Source organism: Capsicum annuum, chromosome 3 (genome assembly GCF_002878395.1).
Source record: "Capsicum annuum cultivar UCD-10X-F1 chromosome 3, UCD10Xv1.1, whole genome shotgun sequence".
Classification (NCBI taxonomy): Eukaryota; Viridiplantae; Streptophyta; class Magnoliopsida; order Solanales; family Solanaceae; genus Capsicum; species Capsicum annuum.
The window spans coordinates 51,810,593-51,826,329 of NC_061113.1; positions in this window are offsets into that span (position 1 = coordinate 51,810,593).

Consider the following 15,737-nt stretch of genomic DNA (forward strand, 5'->3'; position numbering starts at 1 on the left):
GGTTCGGCCTCGGTAATAGACCTATCCTAGAGTTAGTAATCTGGATAATTACTCTATCTTGTTATATGTTCTAAATTCAGCCAACTCAGGGTAGGCGTCTGGAGGTTGGGTTGGGTAACGGGGTAGTCTCTGGTCCCAGTCGGACTTGGGATGCCCATTACAATAAAGCCTCGAGTCAGGTCGGGTCGGGTCAAGAACCTTAACCAAGGGAACTTCTTTATTCTTTAGCCTACGAATCTTACAATCAAGGATCTTAATTTGGACTTCTTCATAGGAAAGGCCATCTTTCTCACCCACACTTTCTAGAGGAATGACAAAAGATGATTCACCAATGCACTTCTTTAGTAAAGAATCATGAAACACTGGATGCACTGATGCCAAATCTGCAAGCAACTCTAACTCATAAACTACCTTCACAAAATAGTTCAAAATCATGTATGGGCCAACATAGTAGGGATTGAGCTTCCCTTTCCCACCAAATCGCTTCATCCCCTTCATGGGTGAAATTTTTAAATAAAATAAGTCACCAACATCAAACTCAAGATCCCTTCTCTTCACATCTGCATAAAATTTTTGACGACATTGGTTTTTCTGAAACCTTTCTTAGATTAACTAAACTTTCTCCATTGCCTCATATACTGAATCAGGCCCTATTTAAGCAGCCTCCCCTACTTTAAACCAACCAATACGAGATCTACACATCCTTCCATAGAGAGCCTCAAATGAATTCATCTTAATACTAGAGTGATAGTTGTTGTTGTAGGCAAACTCAATCAAATGTAAGTGGTCATCCCAACTACCTTTGAAGTTGATATCATAAGCCCTCAACATATCTTCTAACATATGAATGGTCCACTCTGCCTAACCATTTATCTGAGGATAAAAAGTCGTACTGAGATGAATTTAGGTACCAAGACCCTTCTGAAAAGCCTTCCAAAAATAGAAGGTAAACTAAGTATCTCTATCTAAAATAATGATCAACAAAACCCTATGCAAATTTACCAACTCCCTGAGATAGAGTATAGCATAGTACTCAACTGAATACGAAGTATGAACTGGTAAGAAATGGGTTGACTTGGTTATTCTATTGATGTGTGAGCATATGCTAACACATTTGAGGCTTTTAACTCTAAATAATTGCAAGGTCTAAAGCAACTTTAGTTATTTTTGATTATTTTATGTTTGATTTTGCAGTTTAAGCTTATGTGATAGAGAACCAACATGAAATGAAGCAAAGAAGTTGAAATTTCAAGAAATATGAAGACAAATGTGGTTGACGACATTTGTGATAAGTCGTCGGCCCTATGATAAGCTATCGGTTGGTCGTATTCAGTAGACAAAGAATTTTCCTAAAGTGGAAGTTATGACGACATTTTGTGATAAGCCGTCAAGAGTCTGATAAGTTATCAAGAATGTCATCAGCCTAAGGCAGCCAAAGAGAACTAAAGCAAAGCCTTGACGAAAATTTATGATAGGTCATCATGTAGCTGATAGGTTATCAAGTTTATCATCATCCTTACATAGGAAGAGCCAAAACTGAAGAAGAAGCTGATGACATTTGTGATAAGTCATCAGCTTCTTGATAAGCTATCACAAATGTCGCCGTCTAATCCAAAGGATTTCTAATTTTTATTAATTTGTTTCCTTATTTAGGGTAAACTATTTAACGCTTTGTTTTAGGGTTTTCTAGAGATTATTATTATGAATATTATTCTGCACAAGGTTGACACCTTGAGTTTTGGACAGCATATTTTGATATTTTCTCTCTGTACTTCTTGACTTTAACAACACAACTATTTTTGAGAGATTATTATCAGTATTTTGGGGTTTTTCCTTTGTGATCTAATCTGTGATTCACTAGTTTTTATTCATCTTTGTAAGTTTATCTTTCAAATCATGAATTCAATTATGTGTTTCGTTCATTACATCATGAGTGGCTAAACTTTATTAACCTGAGTTATGGGATTTAGGGTTAGGTCTTTATGAGGTGCTAAGTATTCAAGATTATAAAGGTGGTAGGATTTCTTGATAATTCTGAAGTTTTAATTAACGTCTATTGGTTCCAAATAGTAGACACACCTACTTTGATTTGTTTGAGAAAGAAATCAAATATAGTAGGAAGTGAATTATCAATAGGAACTCGGAAATACTTCGTTTAATAATCAGCGTTGTAACAAGGTTGGTTAACCTGAGGTAAAATCTGGGCAGTAAATAGAAATTCCCTAAGTCTGAGAGGATTAGGGAATTAAATGCTTAAGTAGGTTGAGAGACATTTAAGCATAACATCGATAAAGATAACTTGTTATCCTACTATCCGTGAGAATCTTAAATCACTTTTAGCATCTGTCATGTACTGAAAGCCCTAGTGAACATAATTCTAGTTATTTCATAAACTCTTGATTTACAAATACCGAAAGTAAAGTGACAAACAACAACTTGTTAAACCTAAACCCCCCATTTCAGGAAACATTAACTATCAGTGGATTAAATCGCAAACAACTTGAGTTCACACCATATTCCTTGTGGGATTCGAACCCAACCTAGTTGGGTTTTATATTGACAACAATCGTTTACACCCATTCAAGAGTTTAATTTGAGTGTTATCAAAAATAGTGCCATTGCCGGGAAATACAGTTGTAAGCTGAAGTTGGTATGTGCTAATTGACTGTTAGTTAAGTTTCCTAGATTTACGTTTATTTGTTGTTTTTATTTATTTGCATGATTTTATAGTGTATTCCAAGCACCAAAAGTTCTGAAGAAATATTATTACCACTAAATCTGGAACTGCAACAAATAGGAAGAATGGCAGAACAGCAAGAGGCTGACAGACTGGCAGCCTTAGCTAGAGCTCAGGTGAATGTGCTAAATGTCGAGCCACATGCACGACATCCAAACCTTGAGGATGAAGATTTGGGGGACGAGGAGTTATTGAACCCTGGTAACCCAAGACGTGTAGAGTAGATAGCTGTATAAGTTCCACGTAATGTTAACCGGAACCATCCATTCCAAAGAAGACAAGAGTACCAACCGGTCCAATATGATATGAATGATGATGATGATGATGATGGCATGGATGGGGCAAGTGCAACGGGTGCAATTATTCCTCCACCGTTGGCACCTGGAGCCAAGTTCAACATTAAAAGTACTATAATCCAACTTCTCAATCTGAAGGAGTTGTTTGGTGGCCTTCCTGGGGATAATCCGAACCTATATCTGGTGAACTTTGTCACTCTTTTTCAAATCTTTTGATAACCTAGGAGCGGTCCAGAACGCTATCCGATTGAGGTTATTCCCATTGTCTCTATCTGGGGAGGCAACATTGTGGCTGAATGAGCTTACGCCTAATTCCATCACCCACTGCCACCATGAAGACTGATCTGACATCCATCAGTCAGTTGGTGTACTCACACTCCACTGCCATCAAATAGTTAGAGTAGAAGATGCGCCAACTTTCTGCTGCATTCAACCAGAGAAAGAATAGAATGTTACCAAGCGATACATTTTAGAATCCACAGAATGTTGGCTCATGTATGGCGATTACTAATAGGAGTGGTAAGATATTACCTGGCCTCTCTGTGGATAAATCTATAGATAGTGATGGAAGATAGGTCTGTGAAGCAGCCTATGGGCATATTACACGATGTTTTAGTAAAGGTAGCCGATTTTATTCTACCCACTGATTTTGTATCCCTAGATTACGACGTAGATTTTAAAGTGCCCATCATCTTAGGTGTACCATTCCTTGCAACTGGGAGAGTAATCATAGACATGGAGCTAAATGAGCTGAAGTTTAGGCTAAATAATAAAGAAGCACGCTTCGAGATACACTCATCCATGACTTAGCAAAAAGAGATGGGTGTTTTCTCAATCGTTGGTGTATTCTAAGAAGATGATAAAGGGGTATCAACAAGTTTTCTTGGAGAAGTCTGAGTAGTCAAGATAACCAAGTCGTGCCACGATAGTAAATCAGGCGCTATTGGGAGGCAACCCAAAATTTTATATTCCACTAAAGTTTTTATTTTTGTAGTTAGGATTTAGTTCACAGAAGGTGGAAAACTGATGAAATCAACAGAAAAGGTCCTGACGACATTTATGATAAGCTATCAAAACTGTGATAAGCTATCAGAATTGTCGTTAGAGAGGCCAATTTTGAATGTAAGTTCTATTAAGGCTGACGACATCTGTGATAGATTGTCACACCTGTGACAAGCAGTCATAAGATATCGTCAGAAAGTAACTTAGCAGCCAAATTTAGGACAATTATAAAGATCTGACCCAGGCCCAGTCGAACCTTTCCACCTTCCCACTTGTTTTGACTTCCTTTTAAGTTATTTCCCTTCAATATTTAGAGTATTTTATTTCCTTATTCAAAAAACATTTTCCAAGTAACGCAAAAAGCAAGTTTCCTTGTGTGTGGATTTGCAATTAAAATCAAGAATTTCTTCCTACTTCCTCTTGTGCTTGTAATCACCTTGAAGGATCCCATCAGGAACCCTGTAATGGCACCCAAAGGAAAGATCCCCATGCTTATAAAGAAGGAACAATAGAAAAGTGTAAATCGGAGACTCATCAATGAAGAGTCTGATTATGAAGAGGAAGAACCTATGCTCAGGAAAGGAAAGAAGAAGCAAACCCCTAACCAGCCTTCACCACACCCACCAGTTAAGGGGGAGTATAGTGAGGACACTAAAATAACAACTGCTTCTGAGCAGGAGGCATCTGAATATTTTGAACATAAGCAGCATGAGTCTGAAGATACTGAATCTGAAGAGGAAGAACATGAAGGGTCTGAGGAGCTTGAGTCTGAGGGAACAACATCTGAATCCCCTTCTATGGAACAACAAGATGATGAGGAGTCTCCAATTTGGGGAACACTTATCAAATGTAAGAACCCCAAAGTTTGAGATAATGCTAGATAGCAAATTCCCAAGGCAGAGGGCATCTTCACTGCTGGGCTCTGCAGAACTAATAGAAGAAGGACTAAAAGGCTAATTCAGGAAGAAAAGAAGATTATCACGAAAGGTCTACATAGGTATCCTAAAGTGGAACAGAAGTTCCAAGAGTATGGCTCGGGATGGACTACAAAAGGGGGAAGCTCATTTTGCCATGCACTGGTCCAAGAGTTTTATGCAAACTACCAGGCTCAGTTGGAAAACATATGTAGGTTAGGAGAAAGAGTTGCAGACCAGCCCCTATTTGAGAGAGTTCACGTAAGGGGTGTAAGGGTTGATATCTCAATCAGAACTATCAACACGTTCTTACATGGCGCCAATTTCACTTCTCAGGCCACTTCACCATCAATCTATGCTCGGATCAAGAATCATGCAAATCAACATTCGTAGTTGTCCAATATCATAGTCGAAGGGGAACCAGCATGGGTGACCACCCATACGAGAGAATATATAAGTCCTCTTTGACTCAAGAGGCAAAGTTTTGGTGGGGTGTAGTGCGTGTCTGGATGATGCCCATTGATGAAGACAACATTCTAGGTGATGACCGAGCTATCCTAGTAGTAAGCATAGTACTGAAGCTCCCTCTTAATTTTGGTGAAATCATTGATGATGAGATAAAGATTAGAATGTCAAGAACTGACACTGCTTATCTTTTTCCATGTCTTATCACAGAGTTGTGTCGAGCTGCTTATGTGCTAGAGATTGTAGGGGTTGATGATGACATTCTTTCTCAAAATACCCATAATCCCATATGTTATGATGAAAATCAGCCAGTACTGAGACTTGAAAGAGGTGTAGAGATACCAACAGACCCTCAAGTTACAGATGTTGGTTCAACACCTAATATGGAAATGCAAGATTCTGAGACTGCGCAGCCAACTTTTTTAACACAAGAAGGTTTAGTGCCTGAGAATGAACCCAATCCCTCAGCTCCTACAGTATTAGCAGATTTGTATTTCATCCAATTGATATCAGAAAAATGGCCAAACAAGCCAAATGGTGTAAGGCACAGCTATATGTTTTTGCCAAATAGTTTGCCGCTGCAGTAGAAAAGAGAATCAAGGCTGCCCTTGAGCCTTTTGTGACTTTTCCTGGATGGGTTCTAGATTTAGAGAACCAATTTAATACAAGGGCAAAAGAAATGTCAGGGGATGATCTTGCTAAATTTAGAGCGGCCTTGAACAAGGTAAAGGCAGATGTTGGGGTATTGCAGCAGAACCAATTTATGAAGCCGACAGATCCGGCTATGTATGAATCTGAGGAAGAAATTCCAATACTTTACCTCATTGAAGATCCACCAAAGAAAAAAAAAGAAGAAGGGGGAGCAGAGGGGCAAGGATAAGAGAGAAGATCCTAACAATGAGGAAGAAAGAAGAGTGAAAAAGGCGAAAAAGAATTCCAAAAAAAAGGTGTTGAAGAAAGCAAGAATGGATTTTCTAGCGGATAATGAAAGATGGAAGGAGGCTTTGAAAGCCAGGGTTGCAGGTGCCTCATCTAGTAGACCCGATACCACTGCAACGCCAGAAGCTCCTGATGGAGAAAAGGTAGTAGGTGATACAGCATCAAAAACCCATAAACCCCAGGATTGATCCATTCCAGGTATACTTTAACCCTTAGTTTAGCTTTATTTTCAATTTTAAGTTGACGGTGTAGGGTAGGATGTTGTTGTAATAATTTTAAGGAGATAATTAGGAGTAATATAGGTACTTGAGGTAGTTAGCTTGTTTTGTGACTTTTGAGCACCTCTCCATTGATCTGAGTTTATAAAATATGTGAATTGCATTTATCTGTGACTGCAGTGCATCTTTTTGTGGCATTAATTTAGCAACTTGACAACTTTTGGTGAATAAATTACATGAATCAGATAAGTAGAGATATGCAATGTACTTATGTGCCATGTGTGTGTGAGGTCTTACTCAGCTCCTTTTGTGTGCCGAATCTAAAACTTGCACTGTTAGTCCTGCCTAGGTTGTAGGATAAAGGTTAGGAAAGGATCATAGAAAATTTTTTATTGTAACCCACTTTCAGCCTAAATGACCTTCCTAATGTGAATAATATCCTTTGATTCCTGATTTGAGCCTATATGCCTATTTCCTTCTGTGAAACCTCTCACCTTCCTGTTTACCTCACAATGAACCTGTTTTGGCCCTGGTCCTCCTTGGATACTATGCACTTTGACTTAAGCAAACAAGCTAAGTTGAGGGTGGCTATCATAGGGGTGTGTGATGCAAAATGAGCATGAAGAGAGGTAGAATAAGAGAAAAGAATAAAAAGTTGGGTGCGGTGAAAAGGAATAAGAAAAGAGAAAGTTGTGTTAAAGATGATAAAAAAATAATATGATGATTGAAAAGACCGCATCTATCTTGAGCATGTGTGATCAATAAAAGAAGAGGAAGAAACGAAGGTTGAGAAGTGAAAACCTAAGAGTTTAGTGTGGTGTCAAGGAGGCATAGTCACTCTAAAATATCCATGAATATCATACCAGCCCCTAGCCTACATTACAAGCCTAACAAAATCCCTAAAGTGATCCTAACTGACCTACTTGAAGATTTCGGTACTAACTATAAAGGCAAGCCTATGGCATTTGACATGCAGTGTTTGGAACTTCATTCTAAGAGTGAGGCTTGTGATTATCCCTATGTTTATGTATGTGGATTCTGATATGAGTGAAAAGGGGTTTTCTTCGTTGTGAGGGCACATTAGGTATGTTTCTAAGTCATTGACTTGTTCAGATAGTGTGATCTTGGTATGGCATGATTGTTATTGCTAAATTTTTATCGTATCTTGATGCTTGTGAGTTTCATGGTTGTTCTTCAAAACATCAATAGTGAGTTTTAAACTGACTGACCTTGGAGATGGTGAAATTATTCTGAACTAATATGAGTAGTTAGCTTCCAAATTATACTTTGTATTCTGTTAGTTATGTTTTGGTTGCTTGAGGACAAGCAATTGTTTTAAGTTGAAGGTGTTGATGTGTGAGCATATGCTAACACATTTGTTGTCAGCCTTAAGCAGGAAGAGCCAAAACTGAAGAAAAAGCTGATAACATTTGTGATAAGTCGTTAGCTTCCTAATAAGCTATCACAAATGTCGTCAGCTAATCCAAAGGATTTCTGATTTTTATTAATTTGTTTTCTTATTTAGGGTAAACTATTTAAAGCTTTGTTTTAGGGTTTTCTAGATATTATTATTATGATTATTATTCTGCACAAGGTCGACACCTTGAGTTTTGGACAGCATATTTTGATATTTTCTCTCTTTACTTCTTGACTCTAACAACATAACTATTTTTGAGAGATTACTATCAGTATTTTGAAATTTTTCATTTGTGATCTAATCTGCGATTCACTAGTTATTATTCATCTCTGTAAGTTTATCTTTCAAATCATGAATTCAATTATGTGTTTCTTTCGTTACATCATGAGTGGCTAAAATCCATTAACCTGAGTTATGGGATCTAGGGTTAGATCTTGATGAGGTGCTAAGTATTTAAGATTCAAAAAGTGGTAGGATTTCTTGATAATTCTGAAGTTTTAATTAACGTCTGTTGGTTGTAAACAATAGACACACCTGCTTTGATTTTCTTGAGAAGGAAATCAAAATATAGTAGGAAGTGAATTATCAATAGGGAATCGAAAATACTTCGTTTAATAATCAGCGTTGTAACAAAGTTGGTTAACCCGAGGTAAAATCTGGGTAGTAAATAGAAATTCCCTAAGTCTGAGAGGATAAGGGAATTAAATGCTTAAGTAGGTCGAGAGACATTTAAGCATAACATCGATTAAGATAGCTTATTATCCCATCCACCGTTACAATCTTGAATCACTTTTAGCATCTATCATGTACCGGAAGCCCTAGTGAACATAATTCTGGCTATTTTATAAAATCTTGATTTACAAACACCAAAAGTAAAGTGACAAACAACAAATTGTTAAACCTAAGCCCCCCATTTTAGGAAACATTAAACTATCAGTGGATTAAATCGCAAATAACTTGAGCTCACACCATATTCCCTGTGGGATTCGACCCTAACCTAGTTGGGTTTTATATTGACAACGATCGCTTACACCCATTCATGAGTGTAATTTAAGCGTTATCATCTATCTACAATGACCCAAATAAAATCATGTTAACAACGCGTACGATGTAATCCTATCACAAAATCTATGTTTACCACTTCCCACTTCTATGTGAGGATGTTGGACTCCTCAAGTGTACCACTAGGCCTTTGGTGCTTAACCTAAACCTGCTAATAATTCAAACACTTAGCCATAAGTTTTGCAATATCTTTCTACATATCATTCCACCAAAAGATTTCCCACAAATTATGGTATATCTTAGTGGCCCTTGGGTGAATAGAATACCACGCACCATGTGCCTCTGCTAATATTCGTTGTCTCAAACCATCCACACTCAAAACACATAACCTACCCTGGTAATGAAGTATACCATCTCCCCCTTAGGAGAAAACCTCAACCTTCTGATCTAGAACTGCCTCCTTCAACTTGACCAAAATAGGGTCCTTGTCTTGCTTTTATTTCACTCTAGCCACCAATGAAGATTCTAAACTATTCTTAACCCATATGCTACCTTTGGCCGAATCAACCAACTAAACACCTAATTTATCAAGTTGATGAACCTCATGGACTAACTCCTTCTTATCCTCCTCAACATGCACAACACTTCCCACAGACAATTTACTAAGGGCATCGACCACTACATTGGCCTTACCCGAGTAATACAACACACTCATATCATAGTCTTTCAACAATTCAAGCCACCTTCTCTAATAAATATTTAGATCCTTCTGAGTGAACACATGTAAACTCTTATGGTCAGTGAACACGTTAACATGGACCCTATAAAGAAAGTGCCTCTAAATCTTTAAGGCAAAGACAACAGCTGCCAACTCAAGATTATGGGTCGGATAATTATTCTCATAAGGTTTAAGCTGTCTAGAGGCATAGGCTATGACCTTACCTCGCTGCATTAACACATAACCAAGACCAACTCTGTAAGCATTAAAATAAACTACAAACCCATTAGAACCTTCTGGTAGAGTTAATACTAAAGCAAAAGTAAGTTGAGTCTTTAACTCTTGAAAACTCTTCTTGCAGGAATCTAACAACTAAAATTTGACTTTTTTCTGAGTCAATCGAGACATGGGAGAATCAATAGAATAAAATTCCTTAACAAACCATCTATAGTAATCAAGTAAACCCAAGAAACTTATGTATCTAATGGAGAGATAGGTCTAGACTAGTTTCTCACTTCATTGGTATTTTGAAGATCAACTCAAAGGCCTTCACTAGAAATGATGTGACTAAGGAAAGCTACTAATATCAACCAGAATTTGCACTTGTTGAACTTAGCGAATAATTGGTGATCCTTAAGGGTTCGTAACATGACCCTCAAATGATCTGCATGATCTGTCTCACTACGGGAATAGATAAGGATGTCATCTATAAAGACTATGATGAATATGTCCAAGTACTTCTTGAACATCTTATTCATTAAGTCTATATAAGTTATAGGATCATTCGTTAGTCCAAAAGACATAAATAGAAATTCGAAGTGACCATATCAAGTTTTGAAGGTTGTATTTGGTATGTCACATTCTCTAGCTCTAAGATGATGATAGTCGAACCTGAGGTCTATCTTAGAGAAATATCTTACCCTAAAGTTGGTTGAACAAGTCATCAATTGAGAAGAGGATACTTATAATTGATTGTGACTTTGTTCAACTGATAGTAGTCAATGTACATTCTAAGGGAACCATCTTTCTTGCGCATGAAGAGAACTAAAGTACCCCAAAGAGAAACACTAGGCCTGATGAAACCCTTATCTAAGAGATCTTTCAATTGATTCTTCAATTCCTTAAGATTAACTAGAGCCATTTTGTAAGGTGGAATTGAGATAGGTTGGGTATCTGGGAGGAGATCTATTTCAAAGTCAATTTCCTTCTGAGGAGGAACTTTGAGAAGATCTTCAGGAAATACTTCAAGAAACTCATTCACTACTATAACTAAATCAAGACTCAAAGTTTCAGAATTTGGTCCCTTAACTCAAATGAGATGGTAAATACATCCCTTTGAAATCATTTTTCTTGCCTGAGATAAATCGGCCTATAAGCACTGCGGTACTACCCTTCCATTTTATGACAGGCTCATTAGGAAAATAGAACTGGACTATTCTATTTCTATATTCAATTGAGGTATAGCACGAGTTAATCCAATCTATGCCGAGAATGACATCAAAATTTGTCATCTCTAACTCCACAAGATCAACTAAAGTGACTTCCTAGGATACTGTGACCAGTTAGTTTCTATATACTCGTCTGGTTATAATAGAACTACCCACTAGGGTAGACACTAAGCAAGGTTCTACTAAGATTTTGAGACTCATGATGAAGTCTACTACTATATAGGGAGTCACAAAAGAAAGAAAAGCTCCAGGGTGGGTCTAACATGCATAAACATAGAGATGGAAGACTTGTAACGTACCCAAAACTACATCAGGAGAACTCTCCTGATCCTGTTGAGTCTGGAGAGCGTAAAGTCAGTTTTAATGCTGCCCACTAGTGGCACTAGAGGTAGTGCCCTACCAAGTCAGACGACCTGCTGGAGTTGATGAAAAGTTAAAATGACCCTATCAATAAAAAAAATTTCCCTTTTGGGCAATCCCTAATCCTGTATCCTGGCTTGCCATATCCAAAACACACATCACTACCTTCCCGACACTTTCTCTGATGGTTCCTACCATATCTCCTACAAAGCGGGTTGGTACAACTACTGTTCATGCTACCCTGGGACTCAGAGCCTGGAGATCTATCCCTATCGTCATGCCTGAACTTAGGCACTAGCACACTGACTAAAGATGGGTTGGAGCTAAAAATTTTTAGCAAACTTAAGAACGATTCCCACCATCAGACCTTTGCTGTGAGAAGTTAAAGCTACCAGTTTTGGCCCTCTTATTCTTTATTTCCTTCTCCTTGAGATGTCTCATCTTCAATTTACTGAGCATGGACCATTAATCTAGAAAGGTCCATCTCCTTAACCAACATAGTTGTTCTGCACTCCTTAACCATATCCTTTGAAACCCTAGACACAGACATACTCATTCTGGCCCTAGAATCAGCCACCATAGTTGGAATATACCTCGCCAACTAGTTAACTTGAGTGAGTAATCCTTCACACTCATATTACCCTTCTTAAGATTTATAAATACCTACACTTTATTCTTCCTCAACTCGAGTGGGAAAAACCTATCTAAGAAGGTCATGGCAAACTCGTCCTACTTTATAGGCCCTACCTCAACACCTCTGTAATTCTTCCACTGCTTGAACCAAGTATGACCCACTTCTTACAATTAGTAAGAGGCTAAGTCAGAACTCTCACTAGAAGTAACACCAATGATGTCTGTCACTTTCTACACACTATCCAAAAACTCCTGTAAATCCTCCCTATACTTGGATCCAGAAAATAAGAATTCATCCGTGTGAAGTATCAGATCTTTGCTGCTGCCATACTCACTACTGGATTGGCTGGGCAGCATCCTATTGGTTATTCTGAGCAGCCACAGTATGGGCCAAAATAGTAAAAGCGGTCCTAAATTTGGTATGGGAAACATATTCGTTCAGAGGGTCTTCCCAAATAAAGGGTAGTGTGGGATGCTCCTCGTTCCTCCTTCTGTTATTTCTTCTGGGAGGTATTTTTTGTAAATGAATGAAGGACAAGTTAGAAAATGGAATTCAATAAGATCACGCTCTTCCAAACGAAATGAATACTGTAAGAAGGAAAACTTCCTAAAATATCTCATAGCCTCTCACCCATAAGTATAGCACGCTTCATACCCATGCACAAGACTCTACTAAATGTTTCTTTCAGACACCCTAGGACACTTTAAAACCTTAGGATCTGATACCAAGTTTTGTCTCAACCCGAGACTATCCCTAGTCGTAACACGGTGCTTAAGGCCACAAGTGACTCGATACTAATCCATGATTTGGTACCTGCTGTGAGCACTAAAAAATAATAATAGAACAACATATGTGGAAGTTAACTAATCAAATACTGTTAAGATGTAATACTAAAATAATACTTAACATGTTTAAAACTGCTAACAAAACTAAAATTAAGTCTGACTGTCTGAATATCTGAATATTTGAAAGCCTTTAAGACATAAGTAGTTAATGGGAAAAGCCCCCAACTAACTTTGACTGACTAAAATAAAGAAAATACTAAAATAATCGTAAATACTTGTCCTCGATAGATGAGGACTTACCACAATTATTGTTGAGTGGTATTAAGCTGACTAAAGGTGATCGGGGAATTAAGCGTCTGAACTTATGTTATAAGACACATAGCACAAAAGAGAGTATGCGGTCAGTACTTTAAATGTATTGGTACGTTATATAAGGACTAATTAAAAGGTATATAGATACTGAGCCTGAATGCATCTACATGTAAAATGAATGCAAGACCAAGTAAAGCAAGTACTAAAATAATTTATAAAACTGATTGACTAAATAGCTGATAAACTAAAAACTTGGTACATACAAACCTGAGCTGGTATAATATGAGTACTAAACTAAAACTATGGGAGGTATTATGTAATTGACATACCTAAATCTAAGCTAATTAGGGTCCAGCCTGTAACCCCGGTTGGAAGGATGTTAGTACCTTACCATGGGTACTAACACATGTCTGACAATGTGGATCCATAAGGATGATGTCTTGAAGGACAAAGGTGCCAGCCTCTACTGGAGGGTGACCTCTAAGAGAGTGTTAGTCCTCTACTGGCGGGTGACATCTCCTAACCTACATTGGCTATGTATTTCTAGAACTTTGGGACTGCTACTAAAGGTCTCAATCGTCTATTGGCGGGTGAGCCTTCATCCCTAGGTTCGATTGGGTCTAAATTCTACTCCCAACTGAACTGACACTGGTACTGATTTACCGATAATTTCTTAACATGAATATGATAATCTGAATATGATGATAAAGTCATGGTCTGACAAACTTAAAACTTGAAAATCTGAAATATTTGTAAATATACAGGTATCGGGTGTTATAACCCTCCAGCACTGAATAATCTTTAAATACAATAACACCATTTAAAACACTGTAATGGAATTCATGATTTGTAAACCTCAAAACATAGTATATTCTACTAAACTAATGAAATTCATGATTACAAGTATGAGAATATGTTAAACTTATAAGAACAACATAATCAAATGGTTTATTTCATAACTTGAGAAATTGATATGGTATCAACTGAACATAGTGTGGGTGATTGAGATTATAAAGCATGTAAGAGTATAATTCACACGGGTAAACACAAAGTCGTGGTTTTTATTCAAAACTATTAAGAACAATTTGAGTAATTTCACACTTAAAAATAAAATTTCATGAAATAGAGAAAAAGATTTATACTTGAAAAACAAGGTTTCTTGGGACTCAATCGGTAGAAGGAATCCTATAGATGAATATACCACATACCTGATTTTCTTGAAATTTTAAAGTAAAACTTAGAGTTGGGACTTGGAATGGTTAAATTCCTTGAAAAGCTTGAAATTTTGTGTTTATGAGAATGGGATGATTTTAAGTATAATTAACTGATAGATAATGAGGCAAATAATGACCCTCTTGGGTTTTAAGACGTCAATTGGGTTTTTAGGGTAAGGTGGAAAGGACCAAAATGCCCCTTGAACCTTTAAATAATGCTGCAGGATGTCACAGCCTTCGTGCTATTGCAGAGACTAGCCTGTGGACATGGTGTGTATCACAGAGACTAACCTCCGTGACACACCGTATATCACGGAGGTCCAGTATCTGTGACACATCTAAATCACGGAGGTATTTTGCCTCCATGGTCCAAAAACACCCCGAACTTCTTCCAAAAATTTTAAAACTCTCCCAAATGACCCTTTTAACATCCCTAAACATATTTTAACTTATAAATCAACAATTTGAACTCGAGAAGGCCAAAAGTAAAATGTTCAAAATTTTAGGGTCTTAAAATCCATAGCACTTCAAGAGTTTATAGGTATGCTCACTATGGACTTTGCATGAGGCATCTTGCAGAAAACCTCTGAAAGAATTTTCAATGTGAGGATTGCCTATATTTGTACTATCATGTGGCAAGGTCGTATAGCTATAGCGAGTTTGTCGAATATTTTTTGTAGCTCAAGGTAAAATCTCTCGAAGTTGCCCATTGCCTTGAGGTTGATATTGGATTTCATAAATGGAGCCAGACATACTTTTTTTAGAATTGATTTGATGTGATAACCATAAATATAATAGTCACTCAATGCAGTGTTGACAAATGAAAGGGAGTTTCACGTGGTTTACAATTCAATTCCATAGTAAATACGTTTGCTGCAAAATTTTGAGAGAGGCATGCAGAGATATTAAAGCCACCACTAAGTTTTTTCCAATTGCTGAAAACATCATAAGGGAACATATTGACATTGGGGATAAGTTACATGTGAGCAATAAAAATAGGGACACGTGCGAGTACAATATAATCGGAAGTGGTGCTACTTCCAAATTTATCTACTCGAAAGAACATGTTATTGTAGAAATTTTGACTTGGTGAAAATCCCTTGTGCTCATGCAATGGTAGCCTAGAGATTGAAGTTCGTAGATGGATATGGAAAAAGTATTTATGAATTTTCATCTCCCATCTATCTTGTTGAACATTACTTATGTGCATAAAGTGACAATCTCTATGTAGTCCCTCCAGAGTCGGAATGGGTTGTTTCTAAGAATTTAAAAGAGA